This window comes from Eutrigla gurnardus (assembly GCF_963514095.1).
Source record: "Eutrigla gurnardus genome assembly, chromosome: 2".
Lineage (NCBI taxonomy): Eukaryota > Metazoa > Chordata > Actinopteri > Perciformes > Triglidae > Eutrigla > Eutrigla gurnardus.
The window spans coordinates 31,601,528-31,624,481 of NC_139916.1; the positions used below are offsets into that span (position 1 = coordinate 31,601,528).

Genomic DNA, 22,954 nt, shown 5'->3' on the forward strand with positions numbered 1-22,954 from the left:
GTTTAGCCCCGGCCGTGATCCAGTCCGCTTCGGAGGGAACCCGGACGGCCGCCGGTGGAGAGGGCGGTGAGCAGTCAGGTGGCCGCGGACAGGCAGAGGGATCCCAGGGGATTGTGTCATGGAACGCCACAGAGAGCGAGGAGATCTTTTGGGACTGCTCATGGGCCAGATCCTTGAACTGTGACAGCAGGAGCTCGTTGTCTTTGAGCTGTGCAGCCAGCCGGAGGTTTTCTTCAGTCAGGTGGGTGATTCTCTTGTTGGCTCTGGTTAGCTGTAGGTTGTCGTCAGGTAACACGGCCATGGTCGTGGAGGAAGCCAGTGTGGGATGTAGTTGGTGGTGGCCGAGGAGCTGTAGATTAGCCGCAGGCACCGCAGGAGAGAGGGCTGTAGCCATGGAGGTAGCGGCAGGGCCCAGATGCTGGGCCCAGTGAAGAGGTTAGGCGTCCGGTAAGAAAGGCAGGTGAGGTTAGCTTCAGGTGCTAACAACACACCGGTAGTGCCAGGCAGCCAGGAAGCAGGTTGGTTAAGTCCAGGAAGAAATAGAAAGCGATCGGCTTGTCTGGTGGTTAAGGACTATAGCCCGTGTAAAAGAGGCACTGTTCAAAAGGCAGGGATCAGGGATAGATCCCTGCCTTTCTTAGTCTTAGATAATAAGACTAGGATGGCACTCTCACCTGTGTCTAGTGTGAGTAGTAAGTCATTTGACACTTTCAGCAAAGCTGTTTCAGTGCTGTGGCGTGTTTTAAAGCCAGACTGAAAGGGCTCCAAGACATTGGCAGAGTTGAGAAAAGGCAGTACTTGAGAGAGGACTGCTTTTTCAAGAATTTTTGAGATGAATGGTAGTTAAGATATGGGGCGGTAGTTTTTTGGACAATTAGCATCAAGGTTGTGTTTTTTAAGCAACGGCTGCTTGAAACATGAGGGAACAGTGCCAGAGACAAGGCATGTGTTTATAATGACCAGAATGCTTGGACCAATGGTTTCAATGGCATCTTTGATGATCTGAGAGGGGATAGCATCATTGGGGGATGTAGAGGGTTTCATGTGCTTGATATCTCTTAGATCATCAAAGGTCACTGGTAAAAAATTATCAAACATAGCTGTAACAGCTGGGGGACACTGTACAGTGCTGGGAACAGAGGGAGTAAAAGACAATTTGATGTGTTCTATTTTATCAATAGAAAACTTTAAAAAAGTTTCACACATGCCTGTGGATGTTTCGACATCTGGGGAGACTTCGGGGTTAATAATTGAGTTTATGGTACTAAAAAGGATTTTAGGCCTTTGGGAGTGTTTATTGATTATATCTGAGAAATGTTTGGTTCTGGCTTTCTTAGCCGCTGTCTGGAAGGCTGCTAAAGAATTTCTGAAAATGTCAAAAGAAATTGTAAGTCTATCCTTGTTCCATTTCCGCTCAGCTCTCCGACAAGTCTGGCTGAGACTCAGACAACGGCAGCTCTTATCAAACAGCTGTTGACTGGATGCTACTGTGCTGCTGAGGGAGGGAGGAGCCAGAAGTCCACCAGGACTGCATAAGAACACTGCACTACTAAAAGGAGAAGATTGGTATTCAACAAGAGATGCACTGTAACGTCCAAGATTATGATCAGCAACGAGAGCACCGTTTCAACTTTAAATACTCCTGCGGGGGCTCATACTTTTCGAAATAAATCATCACAGAATATCTCCAGTGACCTACATACACTCAACAAAAATATAAACGCAACACTTTTGTTTTTGCTCCCATTTTTCATGAGATGGACTTAAAGATCTAAAATTCATTCCAGATACACAATATTACCATTTCTCTCAAACATTGTTCACAAATCTGTCTAAATGTGTGATAGTGAGCACTTCTGCTTTGCTGAGATAATCCATCCCACCTCACAGGTGTGCCACATCAAGATGCTGATCTGACATCATGATTAGTGCACAGGTGTACCTTATACTGCCCACAATAAAAGGCCACTCTGAAATGTGCAGTTTGTCTCACAGCAAAATGCCACAGATGCCACAAGCATTGAGGGAGCGTGCAATTGGCATGCTGACAGCAGGAATGTCAACCAGATCTGTTGCTCGTGCATTGAATGTTCATTTCTCCACCATAAGCCGTCTCCAAAGGCGTTTCAGAGAATATGGCAGTACATCCAACCGGCCTCACAACCGCAGACCACGTGTAACCACACCAGCCCAGGACCTCCACATCCAGCAGGTTCACCTCCAAGATCGTCTGAGACCAGCCACTCAGACAGCTGCTGAAACAATTGGTTTGCATAACCAAACAATTTCTGCACAAACTGTCAGAAACCGTCTCAGGGAAGCTCAACTGCATGCTCGTCGTCCTCATCGGGGTCTTGACCTGACTCCAGCTCGTCGCCGTAACAGACTTGAGTGGGCAAATGCTCACATTCGATGGCGTCTGGCACGTTGGAGAGGTGTTCTCTTCACGGATGAATCTCGGTTTACATTGTTCAGGGCAGATGGCAGACAGCGTGTGTGGCGTCGTGTGGGTGAGCGCTTTGCTGATGTCAATGTTGTGGCTCGAGTGGCCCATGGTGGTGGTGGGGTTATGGTATGGGCAGGCATCTGTTATGGACGAAGAACACAGGTGCATTTTATTGATGGCATTTTGAATGCACAGAGATACCGTGATGAGATCCTGAGGCCCATTGTTGTGCCATACATCCATGAACATCACCTCATGTTTCAGCAAGATAATGCACGGCCCCATGTTGCAAGGATCTGTACACAATTCTTGGAAGCTGAAAATGTCCCAGTTCTTGCATGGCCAGTATACTCACCGGACATGTCACCCATTGAGCATGTTTGGGATGTGCTTGACCGGCGTATACGACAGCGTGTACCAGTTCCCACTAATATCCAGCAACTTCGCACAGCCATTGAAGAGGAGTGGACCAACATTCCACAGGCCACAATTGACAATCTGATAAACTCTATGCGAAGAAGATGTGTTGCACTGCATGAGGCAAATGGTGGTCACACCAGATACTGACTGGTTCTGAGTCCCCAGACCCCCAATAAAGCAAAAAAATGCACATTTCAGGGTGGCCTTTTATTGTGGACAGTCTAAGGCACACCTGTGCACTAATCATGATGTCAGATCAGCATCTTGATGTGGCACACCTGTGAGGTGGGATGGATTATCTCAGCAAAGCAGAAGTGCTCACTATCACACATTTAGGCTGATTTGTGAACGATGTTTGAGAGAAATGGTAATATTGTGTATCTGGAATGAATTTTAGATCTTTAAGTCCATCTCATGAAAAATGGGAGCAAAAACAAAAGTGTTGCGTTTATATTTTTGTTGAGTGTATTACTATGGAAGAAGAAGAAGTATCACTTGAAAAAGGTTTTGTGGTCTGTGGTAACAGTAAGACTGTGGGAGGGCAATCAAGACGACCATCATCACTTCCACTGAGGTCCCCTTGAGCAACACCTCTTACCTCCAGCACCTGCTCCGTGGCCAGCAGACTCTGGTTCTCCGGGCTGGTTCCAGGTGGGAATGCAGCCAAGTCCCACAGCAGTTTGTGAAATAGTCACAAAATGCAATCTATTGGCTTTGTGCGCAGGCACACACATTGCCCATTTTTAACTGGAAGTTAATTACCACATTCAATATCCAAACATTGGTTTCATCTTAACCTAATCTTGGTTTTGTTGTCTAAACCTAAAGTTTGTTTTGTCGTCTAAACCTAAAGTTTGTTTTGTCATCTAAACCTAAAGTTTGTTTTGTCGTCTAAACCTAACGTTGGTTTTGTCGTCTAAACCTAACGTTGGTTAGACTGTGGTGTAGGCATGAAAGATACCTGAACTGAAATATATTGAGCAACATGAAATGAGATGTGAGATGGCTGCAGAACTGGATGAATGTGATCAAAGTGCTGAATCTTACTTCAATAACTAGAGAATGCAATTTCTACGAAATTGCGGTGTGAATGATGACTGCTGAATAGCTGACGCTACGCTGGTATGATGACTTGAATGTGTATGAAGAAGTGAAATTAGGATGAATAGTTGGAAAAGTGGGAATTGGTTGAATAAGTATGAATGTCTTTGAAGAGTTGAATAAAGTATGAATGTGTGTATGAAGAAGGTAAAGTAGGATGAATAGTTGGAAAAGTGGGAATAGACTTTCTAGGTGAATGTATGCCTGAGAAAAAGATGTTTGACAAAAAAAACTACAAATCCTCCTGTCCACTGCTCCTGTCCACCAATCAGAGCACACCTGCTGTCACTTCTCAAGATCAGAGCCACAGAGTGCCGTCACCATAGCAACGGCCCTCTAAGTTCGTGTGTATGACTGCCTTCAGCCTCTTTCTATTTCTCCATTTCGGCTTTGTGGAGGGTCCGAACAAAAGCTTCCCACGCTCACACCGAAACTCCTATCGCCAAAATGTTCGCACCCTTAGCGCCCCAAGACTCTGCTGAAGACACTGATGACTTTTATTTTTTCCTAGTTTCAGAAATGTGGACGCTAGGGCGAGTTAGAAATGTGTGAGTTTCAGCATTTCTTTGAAAATCTGCTCCTCAATTTGCATTGCTGTCGGTTGGGAGAAAAACCGACATGGCCGCGCTTAGAGGTTGCAAGTTCAAATTCTGTAAATCTCACAGAGTTTTTGAGCACATTGTGAGAGACAAGACAAGTTTGTCTACAAAATTGGAAAATATCACGTGTGTAGAGTGAAAATTGTGGCCGGGAGGAGTTTGGAAAGGAAAAAAATCTGAAGTTCTTTGGGCTGCTCTGCCACTCTGACGATGATGTCACCCACTCTAGCAGGGAGAGTTCCGTGCAATACACACCCATTATAATCTCATGATCTCTCCCAAAACGATCATGGTCATTGAACAGTGATTGCTCAGAAACTATGTGACCTATTGAAACGTGGATTGACACACCAATACACAAGACTTGTGTCTACATTTTAAAGTTTAAATGGTTTCTAGGAGAATGTATGAATGAATGGTGAGCAGTTGAATGTGCCTGAAAATGCACGGAATTTTGTCAAATTTGAATGTTCCGCTCATTGACTTTAATGTTAAAAAAATGACGTAAAACGTTGAATATTTCTGAATTTATGAATGTTATGAATGAGAAAAGTAGTAGCGGGAATGTCCTGAATGAGATGAACGTTTTGAAGTTTGAATGAAGTGAATCGGTTGAATAATGTTGAAGGAGTTTAGGTTTGAAAAAACAGGCGTAAGAATAATAATAAATACGGCGAATAACAGGATGTGAATGATTTCATCATTCACACCAATTATAGGAGTCATGGTTTGGTGTGAGTTTGATGGAGCGAGGAAAAAAAAAAAAAAAAAAAAAAAATACGTGGACAGGATATGTTTTGGGCATCAGATGAAAAAAAAAAGAAAAATCAACACACATTTTTCAGAATCAGTGTCTCTGTATCTTTGGAAAATCTGCATACATCTCGTTCAACAGTTTTCAAAAGCATTATACCATTCGTCGAGATAGTTCCAATGAAAACTGTCAACAGTTACGGTAGAAAAGTTGTCCAAACATGTCCAAAGCAAACCGAAGCTCGACACATGACCACAGGTGTTACAGAGAGAACCCTTCTACCTGGTGTTAGAAATCAGAGCTGCCACAAGGTGCAAAAATGAGATTCATTCATACAAACTAAAAATGTGCACACGCACCAGTGTAACCATGGATACCTTCCATAGTCGTGTTTATGTATTTGCCAGTATACGGCAGCATTATGTTAAATTAGATGCCATTACAGCCAACTGGCATGAACAGGACAGAGTGCAAATAGGCTTCCTAACATGACTATTACAGATGATCATTTGCATCTCCCCCCAATTTCACTCACTAAAGGCTTTATGGCACATAATTGAGGTCCTGCAGATAATGTCACAGCCTCTAATAGCTGCCTGACAGGCTGGCAGACAGCCTTTATCTATTCTCTGGGCTGCTAACAGTAAATGTGTTCGCCTATACTGACTAAGTATGAGTAGGCTACTGAGTACTTTGCCAGGCGCTTATATGTATTTGCATATACAACAAACAGAAGAGCTACCAAGCGTGGATAGGCTGTATATTTTGACAAAAAACATCCATAATAACCTTTCAGTGTTTTGTATTTTCAGTGGTCTGACACAAAACTAGACTCCTGCACTTGCTCTCGGCTCTGTTTTCAGGCTTTAGAAAATACAGACCTTGGCCAATCATAGAAAAAATTGCTATTCCAGCATTGACAACAACTTCCTTCATTACAAAGCAACCCAAAAAACAGAGTCACTGAGAGGTGAGTGTATTCATGATGTATGGTGTGGAATCACCAGAGACCCCACCATATGTGACCGAAACACTGAATCTTCTGTTAACTAGTTATTCCATTTCAGCTATATTGTACCCACTTGTTTTATAAAAACTATGGAGCCATATAAAAAAAAAATGAAACTATGTATTTGTCAAGTTTTTTTCAAAGGTTGATGTATTCACCTCTTTAGGAAAAACCAGTAGGTTTGTGGGGTTTCTGGTTTGTGGTAGACAGAGACGCATGGAAAGAACATGACACAAAGGTTTCTTCGCTGGGAGTCAAACCGTCGCCGCTGTGCCACGTGGCCGGCAGCACTCTGACCACAAGACAACCAGGGAGCTCAGCGAGCAAAGTCAGTTAAACTACAACATGGACCAGACGCCTGTCTCACACTGCTGGTCTACGATGGCATCACTGAATTCTGACCAGGATAAACACTTCACGTTTCTTTGCACAGGAAACAATAATTACGTCCCATGAGCAACTGTTTGGTGTTGACATTCAATATTTCCCCGACAGCATGTTGAGACCTGATCCCCAAAACCTTTCTGCACCAATACAGCTCTGAACATAACATGCCACTGCAATACAAAATACCAGTACAAGGAAGCTGAGGTGCAGGCAGCATATCTCATATTTTATTGCACTCTAATGCTGTATTCCAACATGAAATATACATGTGTCAATCCCATTTATATCTTAAAAAAGTAGAGTAAATATTTGAAACGTACGGCATACTATATCCTCCAACATGAGCATGAAGTGGAATGAAACCGTTAAAACAGTTGAACCTTCATGGGTGTAGACATGACTGCAGTGCTTTTCTTTTAGACTGCATCAGTTGTAGCTGTTTGTACTTAATATCTGCATCGGCACATAAACAACATTAAACATACGCATGTTGGGATAAAGATTTTAAAAACAAAGTGTGATTGCATTAGCTGCAATATTAAAAAACACCTAGAAGTGAGAAGTGAAAATAGTCACTGTGGTCACGTATTGGTTTGAGGACTACTGGTTTCAAACCACAAGTTCAGCATTTTGGCCATCACCATCTATGGTTTTTGGCTGTCGCTATCTTGGTGACCAGAAGTGACAAGAAACGTTGGAGCCAATTGCAACCTAAAGCTGAATAACACCGAATTCACTTTCATGGAGTGAAAACACACTGTGAAAGGGTTAAAGTTTTGAACATAAAAAAAGGGACAACTCCTAGACCAGCGGGAGTGACATGTCAATCACAAGGTAGCCCCGCCCCTAAATCATCCCCTGCTTTCTGGTCTGGTGGACTCTAAATTTACCATCATGTACTAAATGAACATCATGCTGGATTGAAGAAGACTTGAGACCATTAACTCATGTTGACAATGTTTACTGAGATAATACATCAAGAGAGAAGTAGGACCATTTTCTCATTGACTTCTATACAATCAGAGAGATGCAAGTTTAAGGCACTTCAGCATTGGTTTTACTTTTCAGAACTAGAGGTTGCCGCCTCGTACAACCCTGCAAATGCTTGACGTGTGCACAATGCTTCACTGGCAGCATGTTTGCACAGAGAGGTTGTTAATATGACCTCATGTTTATGCTTTCTGTAATCAACCTTCTTACATCACTTAAAAGAAAAAAGCAAGAAAATAAATGGCTCAGCCAAGTTTTTTTTTTTAAATTATGCTGTAAACACACTTACCTTCAATCTTGCTTGCTTCTCACAGCCTTGCTGGATAATTATAGAAAGGATGGAAGAACGGATGGAGAGAAGCGGTGCTCAGGCTGGGGGAGCAGAGGGAATAGAAAATAACAAGACAAGTTTAATTACTGTGGGGTACGGAGGACTAATAAGACTTCTCTGTCACATTGTGATCAAACATGTGGGGGTCGTGAGCCAGGATCTTACGCTGGAAGATTCGGGACGAGGCCCATGTGACGGCAGCGCTATGATAGGATGTTACTTCACTCCTGACAGAGAGTGCTTAATCACCCCCCGACACCACAACCCAACAGGTATGTTACACCTGTAGCTCTGCTAATGAGTTAAATCACCCACATTAACAGGCTGGGATGTTAACCTGCAGGATATGCTGCAGGAATCAAGGCCATTAGATCGGTTTTGTACACTAAAAGGGAATGACTTATAAAGATGGTGGATCAGGAAATTGTGAAAATTGAATTATAAATACAGTAATTTACTTGTTTTAGCAGTGATAAATACAAATATTTCTTATAGAGTATATTGTGCAAACATGAAGTCAATCCTGTTGCCAACAGTGTCAGCAGTGATATGCTGAAGAGCAACAGACACATTAATGTTTTACACTACCTAAGTGAAAGGTTGTATATTGGATGGAACTGCAGTCTGCCAATACATCCACCCGCTTGTCTTTTGGTCAGAGTGAACTATTGGCTTTGTATTATTTTGCACTGACCTTTCCACTGCTGCCATTATAGATTATCCATTAGGTTGCCGAACCCAAAGATATTGTGTCATGACTCCTCGCCATGATTTTGGTCCCATGCTAATATTAGCATTTAGCTCCAATCACCGTTTGGTCTAATATAACATGGCCGTAGACTCTTGGGAGGGTGTGCTCACCTTACAGTCAAATTGATTGATATTGATTCATGGATTATCAGACAACAACTCTCTCTCCTACAATATGACATTTCCACACAACTAAGCTGCACTCTCAACGAAGTTCCACAAAACACGCTACCAAACGGATTAAAAGGACTATGAAATTAAAACAAAAACAACAAAACTTTTTTTTAAGGTTTTTGGATCCGTCCTCCAACCAGAATTCCACAGACTTTCTGAAAAACACCACCTTACAATAAGGGGCAGCTGTGGCTCGGAGGGAGAGCAAGTCCTCCTCCAATCAGGGGTTAGTTATTAGATTAGTTAGTTTGATCCTGATGGACAGGTGGCCACTTGCATGGCAGCCTCTGGCATCAGCGTGTGTGTGTGTGTGTGTGTGTGTGTGTGTGTGTGTGTGTGTGTGTGTGTGTGACAGAGTCTTGGCATGCAATGTAAAGCATCTTAGTGGTCAAAAAGACTAGAAAAGTGTTGAAAGAAAAAAACAGATCCTTTAACTATTACAATAAAAATCTTGTATACTGTAAGAGTTTGTTATAGTTTCAGAACATATTCCTGCCTGCCACACATCGTTCTGAAAAATAAAAAAACACATGAATAAATAAACTGCACTGGTTGAGATTCACATGCCTAAATACCTTTTATATAAATACACCAAGGTACTGCAGATGAAATATTTACACCCATCCACCTTAATGTTTCTTTAATTCACGTCACATCATGATGAACCTTTATTGTGTCGTGGGTCTGCGTGTATGCTCAGAGCTCTCAGCTAACTGGAGTGTGACGATGAAGGTTCCTCATATAGTGAAGTGAGGTCGACCCAGCTCCATGAAAATAGTAGTGTGTACCTCGGTTCACCAGGGAAGCAAAACATCATATTCTCACATTTACTTTAACAGACAGAAGAGAAGCTTCAAACTGACAGCAGACGTACATAATGCTGCCATGTGTCTTCAGCACAGCAAACTCCCATCGACTCGGTTTACATTTTGGATTTGTTAACATTGATTTAGTCAACATTTACCTACTTTGCCACTACAGAGGTGTCTTTACCTCACCTGCTCTAAAACACCGTAGAGAGGCAACGCATGGTCTCTGCAAATACGTGTGGACTCTTTTTAGAGTTCCTCCTACGTTTCTGTCCTTCCATCGGAGACAATGTCCTCTGGTCAGACTCCCAGGGTTTCAGTCCTCTGGTCAGACTCCCAGGGTTTCAGTCCTCTGGTCGGTTTCAGTCCTCTGGTCGGTTTCAGTCCTCTAGTCAGACTCCCAGGGTTTCAGTCCTCTGGTCAGACTCCCAGGGTTTCAGTCCTCTAGTCAGACTCCCAGGGTTTCAGTCCTCTGGTCAGACTCCCAGGGTTTCAGTCCTCTGGCCAGACTCCCAGGGTTTCAGTCCTCTAGTCAGACTCCCAGGGTTTCAATCACACAGCACGCAACACAAGTGTCCAGTCTGTGCTCTTGTCGTGGCTTCAATCCGATCAGTCTCACATTGTGGTCCAATGTTGTTGGACTTGGAGAGATGATCAAATGTACATCACTGAGACCCTGGAGGATGTTTGGGGATGTTGTTGTTTGAAGGACTTTTTTAGGTTGTCCAACCTCGTCTCCAGGGACACCATTTGTGTTGCTCAGTAATAAAACAAGGACAATGGAAAGTTAGTTAGGTTCCTTATTAATGATGGACACATAAATTAATCACATCCATGTGACTATCTAACGTCCAGAGCTGTATAAAATAGTGAGTGACATGGGGGGGTTCCAACATCACAGGACTTAAACCACCAGACCGCTGTTGGACACAGCGTGTCCAAGAGTGAACCGAAAGTTGGTTTTGGCCTAAAGCAGAATGGAGCTCTGTGTTGGAGTGGGAGAGAAAACCGACTCAACAAATAATAAACAGCATGTGACCAAGTAAATATGATGAGACATGTTCAGCAGCCAAACACAACTTGGCACTTCTTTTCATCTTTCACGACTGTGTCCAGTGATCACAGCGTTCTGCCCGGCTGCTCCAATGGAGATTGAGACATTTAAAACAGGAACAGATTCATAACTGTATATTATTGGTGTCGACTCCTGGTCTGGTCAAAATGTGAAAATGTTAAGTATCATGCTGTATGCTGCACGAGTGGGAGGGACGAGCGCGCGCCCGGCACTCCACTGCTAATGTCTACGGGGTGATTTGAGGTGAGTAACTCCATACAAAAACACATTTATGTTGTTTCGCCACACTATTTGAGCTAAAAGAGCGCTGTCGTGTCTCATACGGACCCAACCTGTGTTGCATTGGTCTTGGAATTATTTTCTGAGGCCTAGAAAAGCAGATAAAACTTGCCCCAATGGGTTAGCCTTGGAGCTATTCTGGAAGGCTCCCAGGCAGGTACAGATCTCGGGCTAGGCAACGTCAATTTTTGTCAGGTTTTTTGCTTCTGAAAAGTCAGGATGACCCTGGGGACAACGAAAATGGGGTCAAAAATGACCAGATTTTTCCTTTTAGGCAGTTTTTTCTGGCCACTGTTGCTGTTACGCTTGGCCTTGGGTGATGTTGGGACTTTGAAATTGTATCGTACTCTGAAAATCAAGTCCTGCTCAATGTGTTAAGTGTCGTGAGATGACTTCTGTTGTTATATGACACTATAAATAACATTGAATTGAATTGAACTGAAGAACTGACAGGTGGATCTGAGGAACACAAGCGGCAGAGCGGCACCCCGAGCAGCAACCTTACTGGATCGGGATCCATCTGGATTCTGGCCGGCTGGTACCACCATCGCTGAAATCAAACAAATGTCGCTCAGCAAAGTCCAGACTCTTCTATGTTATGGTGCCTCAGTGGTGGAACGAACTCCCAACCAATGTCAGGACAGCAGAGTCACTTGCCATCTTAACACTTGTTTCGATTTTTTTGCTATTACTTCATTGGCAATGATATGTTGTGGTTTCTTTCTTTTGACAAATGTACTTATTGTCGCTTTACAACAGCTTACAACAGATGTAGTATAAAGAGAGAGATAGTCCACACAAGGAGGGAGAGAGGGGAGGTGGACGGGTCAAACAGGAGACTGGTGCTAGTGTCCCTTGTCAAACTAAAAGTCATCATTGACATTTTGTCACATTGGTTGTTAACAGGTCTGTAGCCTCACTGGGTCCAGTCAATGGTCTCTAATAGTTCTGTAGACTCAGTGGGTCCCACCACTGGCCTGTAACAGGTCTGTAGTCTCAGTGGGTCCCATCACTGGCCTGTAACAGGTCTGTAGTGTCAGTGGGTGCTGCTCCCTATAGGCAGGTTGAAAACATAAGGAACTAGAGTTGTAGTCTCAGCCCCTCTAACCAAAGCAGCCTCCGATGATGCAAAATGACGATATTTGCATCATCGGAGGCTCTTTTTCCGAATAGAAAGAGATCTCTAGAACATTCAAACATACTACCGGGTTTCTAACCAAAGCTTCGTGCAAATGGGTGAAGTTTTCCTTTAAGAGTGGTGAGTCACTGACACATGATCACGTTTCGGGGCGTCGGATAGCTCAGTCGGCAGAGTTGGCGCCCCACATACCGAGGCTCAGTCCTCACTGCAGCGGCCCCGGGTCTGAATGTGACCGGCGGCCCTTCCTGCATGTTATTCCTCTCTCTCTAAGGCTGTCATATGAGAATAAAGGCAAAAAGGCCCCCTCAAAACAGTTTGGAGCTTTGGAGCTCTGACCGAGCTGAAGGATGTGTGACACTTTGGAGTGAGACTCTGCTGTCAACTGTCAGTTGAAAAGATGAAGCACACCTTTGTACAATGTGACAAATGAGATATTTCATGACTTTCAAATGTTAAAACAGATGGATTGTTGAGATTACGAGAGAAATCACTAAAATATGATATAGTATAAATATATATATACACATTTAATGATTTGTCTTTGAGGGACTGCACGGTGGGTAGCACTGTCGCGAGTTGTTTTTTTACTAATGGTACTAGAAGGCTGAACGAATCTGGCGGAGTACTAAACTTCATATTCACCATGACATCTATAAAGAGAGCCTTCGGGCCTACAATTTAGTCTTAAAAAGTGCGAGAGAAACATACTTCTCCAATATCATAAACAACAACACTAATAAGGCGAAAACCCTATTTGCAACTGTTGACAGACTGACCAACCCCCCAACACAAATACCAGCTAAACTCCCCTCCACACAGAAATGCAATGAGTTTGCATTCTTTTATACTAATAAAATTGAAGGCATCAGACGCGCCATCAATATCTCAAACAAAAAAGTTGGATCACCACCCTGTTCAGGCAAAAGTAACACAGCAATGATGGCAAGCTTTAATGCCATAGACTCTAAAACTCTAGTGGAAACGGTGACAAATCTAAAATCATCACTGCATGAAAAGTGGGATTTTCGTCAGTTAGCGGCCCTGTAAATTGCCGTGGAAGTTCAGGTTTACGACTGCAAACGGCAATTTGCAGGAAACACCGAAAACTGACGTAAATTGCCGGGAATTGACGTGGGCCTTGCTTGGCAGTTGTCCCCCCATGACCCCCCTCCCCGTAATCCTAGGGGAGGCTTTAACATGTAAATGAAAATGCTGTGAGCTATACAAATGCAAATCAGGGTAGCAGGGGGAGTTTTCCCCCAGGTGACATTTTTCTGAAAGGTGTTAACTTAATTTCATCTTCATTCAAAGATATAACTTAATTTCATCTTCATTCAAAGATACACAAAACAATTTGCTTCAACAATTACTTTTAATCAGGCTTTGCCACAAAGGTAAAATGTACATTCATGCAAACAACATCACAGTCTCCTAGAGCTCAACCACTGTGCATAGTGGCATGACTACAGTGACCCTTTCTTTGGTCTTGCTTAAATGCACGGTGGATGTGTTAACCACACATCTCCCAGCAATGCGCTCAACAGGCAGAAATGATGCTGGGTATGACGTGTCTGTTCCTTGCAAGCTCCAAACTTCTATTGGCTTTCCATAAAAATGTCTGTCCGGATGGGGATGAAGCCAGGAAACTTGCGCAATAACATGTTTAAATGCAGTACCTTTTGACACAACATTAACAACTATAAACTGCTTTATAATGGCTGGTCGTAGTTCTGCTAGAGGGTCAAGGATGGGTTCATAGATCATAGATGTGTTTGAAATGCCATACTAACGTCCTACTCGTACTTAATTGTGACGTAAATTTGAGTACGTAGTGCGTTCACATACAATAGCGGACCTTGCTAAATCTACTCAACTTCCCAAAATGCATTGCGGCTCGTCTGACTTCACAAGTTTTGGGTAATGGCGGACGACTGCGGTGATTCTGGCGAGGAGCCCGACACAAACCGCGTACACATGTAAGTATACTGTAACATGACTTTTATGTTTCCAGCTGACTTTTAAATCGTATTGATAATGAACGTTACTTTATTGTTGTTGGCATTGTACGTTAACGTTACGAATCGAAGGTCCTGCCAGCCGGCTAGCCTACTGACGGTAATTTACCGGTTAGCGAGCGTAACCGAAGCGGCAAATGTGCCGTTTTTACCGACGTTATCTAATAATATAGTGCTTATGTTAAACCGTGGTTATATATTTACTAACGGTGATTAATAACGGTGTGCACCGTTGTCCGTTAAAGGGACGGATGCAGACACCGGGCGCCTCATTCAGTGGAGGGAACGAGGAGGAGACGTTCACGTTCACCGGCAGGAGGGATGCTGCTCTGAGAGGCTTCACTTAAGAAAATGTGGTTTAAATGTTATAATTCTTATATCCAGGACTGCTGGAGACTCTCAGGATGATTGCGGTAAGAATATGTTCGGTGACTGCTAGCTAAGCTAAAATTAGCAAAGCAAGCCCAAGCTAAAAGTAGCTTAAAAGCTAATAGTCCAAGCTAAAAGTAGCATAGTAGCCTTGTAAAAGAACAAGAGAGAGGAACCAGTGTAACGTTAAGTTGCTTTGTTAAGTGTATGTTGTTGGTCTTTTACAGGAAGCAGTACGCCGTCTTCACAACTCGGAGACGAATTGTAGGCGCTACGAACCGGAGCAAGGGTAAGATTTAAAGAATATGCTTTCATTCTGCTGTATAAGGAAATAGATGCGTTAACAGTAGATATCGATCTTAACTGTTCATTTTGTTTTCACAGACGAACCTCGCCTCATAACGAAGCTGTGACCTCTTACTTGCTCGGAGCTTTGTCCGCAAGTCCGGATTTCTATGACGCTGATAGTGACGCCATTGTGTGTAAGAAACTTTTACTGTTTTCTTCTTCCTTGTTTTAATTTTACTGTGACTTAAGTTTTCTTATTCATACCACTCATTTAATTGTTTTCCAGCTGCCTGTAAGACATACTATGAAACGGTACGCAGGAGCTTCAGACACACACAGCCTGATCTCGCATCGCAGGCGGAAGCTGTGAAGAGGTCAGCTCGGAGTCGTTCCAGGAGAAAGAGCGTAAGACTTATTAGATTTATTAGATCCGTTTTTGGTCAATGTGACCAAACCTACCTAAACCTATTTTTCAGGTGCATTAATAGATGTGTTGTGTCCATGTGCAGTGCATCGCACAGTACTGATTGTCTTTATTGATTGTTTTACAGCTGCTGGAAGCGAGACGGAGTGTGCTTGCTGGCGATGAGGTGGACCGTTGGAAGTGCGCCACCACAGACATGATGTCTGATGAGGAGGACGGCGTCGTTGGCTGGGTGTCTGGATGGATTGTGCGACCTCCATCCTCTCGTAGCCAGGAGGTCACCGAGCTCTTTGCGACTCTACAGTCGCGATTAGAGAAGACTCCCAAGTACAGGGCCACGCACCGCAGGCGGCTGTAAAATTGACCAAATTCGGACAGAATGTCGCCAGTTCATTTGTTTGTTGTGTGGGCAAATTTGTACAGTTGTGTGTTGTGTTGTCAATAAAGCTCTTTCTTTGAATACTTCCTCCTGGCAATTTTTCCTTTCCTCAATAAATTCATTCATATTTATATTTATAAATATATAAATAAATAAAAATAAATATATGTGTGTATATATATGTATAAATATACATATATATATATATAAACATATATGTATATATATATATATATATATATATATATATATAGTGATAGATCTGCTAACCAATCACTAGTGATTATTCTTGTTTAAAAGACCCAGTGTGACCAGTAGTAACACATCTGCCAACGGGGGTGGGGTTTACATTTATAATGACTCATCAGGTTGACCAATAGTGATAGATCTGCCAACGTGGGTTGGCTTTACATTTATAATGACCAGATCTGCCAACCAATCACGAGCGATTATACTTGTTTAAAACTAGTGGTTTCATCCAATCCTGAGTGAGGATATTCAAGCCATCTCTGGCCAGGCGCGGTTTCGCTGCTATTCATATGCTAATTAGAGCCTTCGCTGTGGTTCGTTTCCGACAATTTTCGGCACAGACGAACGCGGCGTTCGCAGCCTGTAAATTGTCGTTAACTCCCGAAAATTAGGGAGATTTCCGGGCGTTTACAGGGACGAAAATCCGACTTTTCATGCAGTGATCCACCTGCTGCCTTGATGCTTTACCTACCAACTTTTTTAAGAATGTTTTTGACTGCCTATCAATAGACGTATTGCAAATAGTTAAAAACTCCATTCAATCAGGCAATTTCCCAAAGGCCTTCAAAACTGCAGTCATTAAACCTCTTCTAAAAAAGCGGAGCCTAGATGCCTCTATTATCAACAACTACAGACCAATTTCAAATCTACCCTTCATAAGTAAAATAATTGAGAAAGTTGTCCTCCAACAACTAAATCACTTCCTGGCTTCAACTGGCTGCCACAACAACTTCCAGTCAGGATTTCAACCTTTTCATAGCACCGAGACGGCCCTTATTAAAGTTGTAAATGACATACGTCTTAACACAGACTCTGGCAAAACTTCAATATTAATGCTATTAGACCTCAGTGCTGCATTTGACACTGTCGACCACTCAATACTCTTGGACAGGTTGGAAAACTGGGTGGGGCTCTCAGGCACAGTCTTAAGCTGGTTCAAGTCATATCTACAAGATAGGAACTATTTTGTTTCCATTGGCGACATTGTATCACAACCTACCAATGTAACGTGTGGAGTCCCCGAAGGTTCAATCTTGGGGCCGACTTTATTCAACATCTACATGCTCCCACTAGGACAAATCATGCAAAATAATAACATTGACCACCATTGCTATGCCGATGACACCCAAATCTATGTAGCACTATCACCAAACGACTATCGCCCCATAGATCTTCTGTGCCAGTGCATTGAGCAAGTCAAAGACTGGATGTGCCAAAACTTCCTACAACTAAATGAGGATAAAACTGAGATAATTGTTTTTGGTGCTAAAAAAGAAAGGTTTAAAGTAATTCAACACCTTCACTCTCTGTCCCTGAAAACCTCAAACAAAGCAAGAAATCTTGGGGTTATTATGGATTCTGATTTACATTTCGACAGTCACGTTAAATCAGTAACAAAATCAGCCTACTATCACCTAAAAAATGTAGCAAGACTTAGAGGGCTCATGTCAGCTCAAGACTTAGAAAAACTTGTACATGCCTTTATTACTAGTAGGCTAGACTACTGTAATGGTCTCCTTGCAGGTCTTCCGAAAAAAACTGTCAGGCAGCTACAGCTTGTTCAGAACGCTGCTGCTAGAGTTCTTACAAAGACCAAAAAATGTGAGCACATTTCACCAATTCTTAAATCCTTACATTGCTCCCTGTATGTCAGAGGATTGATTTCAAAATCCTCCTGCTCACATATAAATCACTACATGGTCTAGGACCGAAGTATATCACTGATATGCTCCCACTACATAAGACTTCTAGACCACTAAGATCTTCTGAGACCAATCTGTTAGTGATTCCCAGAGTAAACAACAATCACGGGAGAGCATCATTTAGTCACTATGCAACAAATGGCTGGAATAAACTTCCTGAAGATGTAAGACTTGCCCCAACTCTGACCACTTTTAAAACTAGACTGAAAACGTTTATGTTCACCATAGCTTTCTGCTAAATCTTTTAATGTCTGCACTGTTTTTAATTATTGCAAATATGTTTTTATTCTCTTTTCTTTCTGTAATGCATTTTTACATTTTTTATTATTTTCTTTTAATTCTTCTATTTTTTTTTCTTTTTCTTCTCACTTTGTTTTATGATGTGAAGCACTTTGAGTCTGCCTTGTGTATGAAATGTGCTATACAAATAAAGTTGCCTTGCCTTGCCTAGTGTTAGTAATGGTATTAGTCATGATACCTATTCAGTGTTTCCCACACATTGAATGGACTTAACTAGCGGCTCTAATGATAGGCCTAAACAGGAGGGCAGCAGCGCTTATTATAAGGGGAAATCCTCATGGCTGGTTTGGTTCATCAACGTTCTGTTTTCCCCCGTCGCCATGGCAAGGCGTCCCCTGCACCGACCCTCCTTAGCTGCGCGAGTTTGACAGTGCGTGCGCGTATGTCAAAACCAAAACACCAAGGAAGGCTGAGGAATACCCACTTATATTAATAATAATAATAGTCATAATAAACTAATAGTATAAAGCAGCCATCCCCAATTAGCGGCCCGCGGGCCAAATCCGGCCCGCAAGAGCAAAGTGTCCGGCCCGTGCGGACCCAGTGACACTATGACACTATGCAATAACCACCATAAGGTGAAATAAAGAGTTCTGTAAAGTTGGAAATATATTCACAGATTCGGGATCAATAAATCTGAAGTGAAACGTTTTCAAACACAAATGATGCCTCTTTCCCACCGTAATATCATAGACTACGAGCTACAAGGACCAAAACCCAGATTTTTTACATAAATAAGCTGTCCGGTCTGGACGGAGAACATTGATCTCTATGTGCAGCCGGCAGCCGGGCGAGTGCGCAGGGACTGTCTGCAAATTACAAGACAAAAGCAAGACGCTGCAAACAAAAATCATTAACTCCACTGTTATAGACCTACAATATTTTTTTCCTCTTGTGCACCACTTGCTGTAGTGCTGTTGTTTTTTTGTTGTTGATCAAAATATTCTCCAGGGGCATTCAAATAAATAAATCGTGATATTGGACTTATTTTTTTTCAAGTGTACATTTTTTATCTGTCCCTCAACACAGGCTATGACTACTACTACTATCTGCTACTACAACCAACTACCACTGGTAGTACTAATCATTACAATAACAATACTTCAAATAATAGCAGCAACAATAATAAAAAAAAAGGTTTGTTTTCATTCATAGGCTTCATTGTCTTTCCATCGATACCTGGTGGGCCGGTCTCGGCTGAAAATGCCCGGGCCGATTTTTGGTCCCAGTCCAGCCCTGCGAGAGGGTCCCGGGTTCGATTCCCGGGTCGGCCCCAGGTTCCTTCCCCGTGTAAGCGTGGGTTCTCTCCGGGTTCTCCGGCTTCCTCCCACAGTCCAAAGACATGCAGGACGGGGATAGGTTCATTTATGACTCTAAATTGCCCGTAGGTGTGAATGTGAGTGTGAATGGTTGTCCGTCTCTACATGTCAGCCCTGTGATAGACTGGCGTCCTGTCCAGGGTGTACCCTGCCTTCGCCCAATGACAGCTGGGATCGGCTCCAATAACCTGAATATTTGCTGAATGTAAATATTCAGTCTTACCTTGAGTCAACCAGGAGGAATATCTTTTAAAACTTTAAAAGGAAGGTGACTTGACATCTTATTGTTTATGTGACAAAAACCCTTGAGCACCTCTTCAACTTTTTCCCTGCATCTCTCCTGTGCTGTTAGGAGACCGTGCAACGCTGGATTGGGACAAGAAAAGTCCATTTATCACGACATCAGCTGCCCAGAAGGCAGGGAGGCGAGCTGGCAGTCTCACTGTTGGACCGGCAAAGGCCTCATATTACCAAAGCCCCCGGTCTCTCCATAGTCTCACTGATAAGCCCCTTGCCTGCCATCAGCCCCTGCTTTCCCTTCCATGTATTCCCTTTTTCAGGAAGAGATTCCCAGGGGTGACAGGGAGGCGTTGGGTGGCTGATAGCGAGAGTAATTAAAAGGGCTGATTAGAGTGACGGAAGGAGGACACTCAGGGACACAACAAGAGTCTCCCTCAAGTCAGAGAGGGGAGCGAATAAGAACGGAGAGAAGGAAATCATGTCAGATCAGTCTTCAAGTTAACAGGGAAGATTTTTTTTTGTCCTCAGTCACTTCAATTGGTGCCGAATCTCAGGGGAGGCAGTGTCACACAAGTGCCAGAGACACTGAGGAGAGTAGATGTGCTCCACTGATAGCTGCTCAAGGTAAAGCCAAGAGCAGGACTCGTAGGCCTACTTCTCCCTGTCACAGAGAAATCATCCATACATGATGATGATTCCATTATTCATGCTCAAACTTGGAATAGTTACGATGCAGAATGATAGCAAGGGCCAACATTGAAACTATACTGTGAGGTACAAAGGAAACAGAATGAACCTGACAGAATCCACAATGGCATCCAATAAGAGATAGAACTAGAAGTGGAGTAGGATGGATGTGGAAACATTTCCTCAACTAACTCCATTACAAAAAAATCTAAATTCAAAAGCTTTGCCTCGAAGCTACGTTTAATGCATATGACGTACTACTCAGTGTACGTGTTCCGCATGGATGATTATTACTGTTGCACATCAAGGTTATGACAGCTCGCAAAAAGGATAGAGGGGGAGAAAACAGCGAGGAGCGAGGCAGAGAGACGGGACCCAAAATGACAGAAATTGTCAGAAGTTTGAGACCATTTCAAACTGAAAGAAACTGAAAACTGTGTGCAGTGCATTCATCGAAAAGGCAAACTTGCCGACCACAACAGCCTGACATCAAAGCTTCAGCATCTCAAAACATCCGGGGGTTTGTATTCAGTTCATAGAGTGGAGTCGACACATGATAACATTAATGTTAGCATTTTAATGTACCAACATGATTGCTAAATGAGATTAAGGCTCATGTTGTTATGATGATAGCCTCTCTCTCTATTTCTGGTACGCTAATTTGTTATTAAACCACTGTTCTTGTCTGCATCTGCCTCTTGGTCCTAAACCGTGTTCTATACCGAGACAGAAATAGAACAGGCTTGAGGGATTATATATCGTGTTTGGCCAGGGAATGCCTTAGGTTGCTGGGGAAAGGGATGTCAGGAATGCCCTGCTGAGCAGGCTTGTTGAAAATTCAGAATTTTAAAATCAGTTCAATTCAGGAATTGGAATTGAATTGGCTCCGCCCCCAAAGGATGTTGAATTTGAATTGGAGTTGGGAATTACAGGAAGTGGAATTCAATTCATGGCAATTCAATGAAATTCCACACACACAGAAAGAATGTATTGGATCCTGTATAGAGTTAGGAAGGTTACTTTGGAAATCTAATTGATTGCTATAAATGATCCATTATCAATATATATTTTACTGTATTTTGATTACTTTATCAATGCAATATAAATTGTTGACTTGATAATTTTAATAACAATACAAAGGCATTACATGTAACTAGTCACTCCCCAACCCATATTTTCCATTTGTGACCCTGCATAGTTGGAATTGGTTCATCAAAATGAACTAGTGCAGATGGCTTACTATAATTTTCCACTATCCATTATGTTATTATACTTGTCAATTTGTCAAGTATATCAATGGGACCGTACAGTATGTAATAAGACTTCAGAAACTTCAGTTCAGCCCTGAGCAACAAGCTTTCAAACAAAGGCCCACCATTTTGTAGGCCTATTGGTTAAAGTAAAGCATTATGGGAAATTTAGTCTTTTTTCAATATGAATGAATATCCTTTGTAATTTACTGTAAAGCTTCACTGTTCACTGATCACTGCACTTAAATTAAGTATATTAATTTATTTGAATTTCATTCAATTTCAATTCCACTTCCTTTAATTCAAATTTGAATTCCAATTCTACCTCCGGATTCTGACTTCAATTCAAATTCAATTCCACATTCAAGAATTGAATTGGAATTTCTGAGTCATTCTCAATTCAATTCTGAATTTTGCACAAGCCTGCTGCTGAGCCTGCTGCCCTCGACCCCCATGACCCAGCACCGGAACTTTCAACTTACATGGGCAATAAGTCCTAAGTCCTGTTTGAAAATGTACAATACCATGCCTGAGAGGAAGTGGAACTTTGGTGGGGATTATTGCACGATATCCTAAATTGCACTGGGATAAGACACAAAAACATGCACAAATGTACACACTGATAACCGTTTTTCTGTGATGAATAATTCACATCCAGTTACTTAACTTCAGTCTTAAGCAGTGATGCCACTAACGCGCTACTTAGTAACGCGTTACTGTAGTCGGACTACTTTTTTCTTGCGTCTCGGGGGGGGGGGGGGGGGGGGGGGTGACGTAGGTTAGCCGACACCTTCACGGACGGTCGCGTGTAGTCGGCTATACCGGCAGAAACGTAAACAATGGAGGGGGAGAGATACGCATTTTCCAGCTGGAAATACAAGCATTATTTCGACTTCATCTCAGAAAAAGATGGCAACATAAAGGTTCGTTGTACACTCTGTGTTAACAACAAAGTGTTGTCTACTTTCAAGAATACGTCAAACTTGAAAAAACATTTAGAGTCACAGCATGGCACAACCACATTAAAAGAGCAGGTCCCGCCCGGTGACGGTGAAAAGGCGCAGCGTGTGAATAAACAAGACGAGTTCTCGATTTCATGGAGCTCCTGCTAACTCAGTCTGTGCTGAAATGCGAGCGGAGTCTCTCTTGAGAGTGTTTAGTGGAGAAATGTCTCGCTGCTTGCTGGCCCCGCCCCCTCCCTTCATCATCACGCCGCTCATACTTGAGGACTGTGCTCATTTGTTTCATAAAACCAATCCTTGCTGCTCTAATGCTGGTTCAATATTCATAAAATGTTCATTCATGATGTTACTGCCATTACAATATGCAAAAGAATTATTTAAGTTAAGTGAAGTCAAGAAAGACTGTCTTTATTTTAATTTTTTTTATATAAAAACATGTATTTTCTTTCAGGAAATATTTTTCAAGTGCAACTTAAAATGTCAGTGGATACATTGTTGATGTTA

At 42.6% G+C, this 22,954-nt stretch overlaps 1 protein-coding gene across 3 annotated transcripts in view; it reads right to left on the reverse strand.

Moving 5' to 3' along the window:
* The window catches only part of fhit (fragile histidine triad diadenosine triphosphatase), a 533,523-nt gene that overhangs the window by 444,953 nt on the left and 65,616 nt on the right, over window positions 1-22,954 (reverse strand). For all 3 annotated transcript variants that reach the window (XM_084025971.1, XM_084025973.1, XM_084025972.1), the window contains one exon: window positions 7,996-8,078. The gene's annotated coding sequence lies outside the window, so the exon portion shown is untranslated. The remainder of the gene's footprint in view (window positions 1-7,995; window positions 8,079-22,954) is intronic.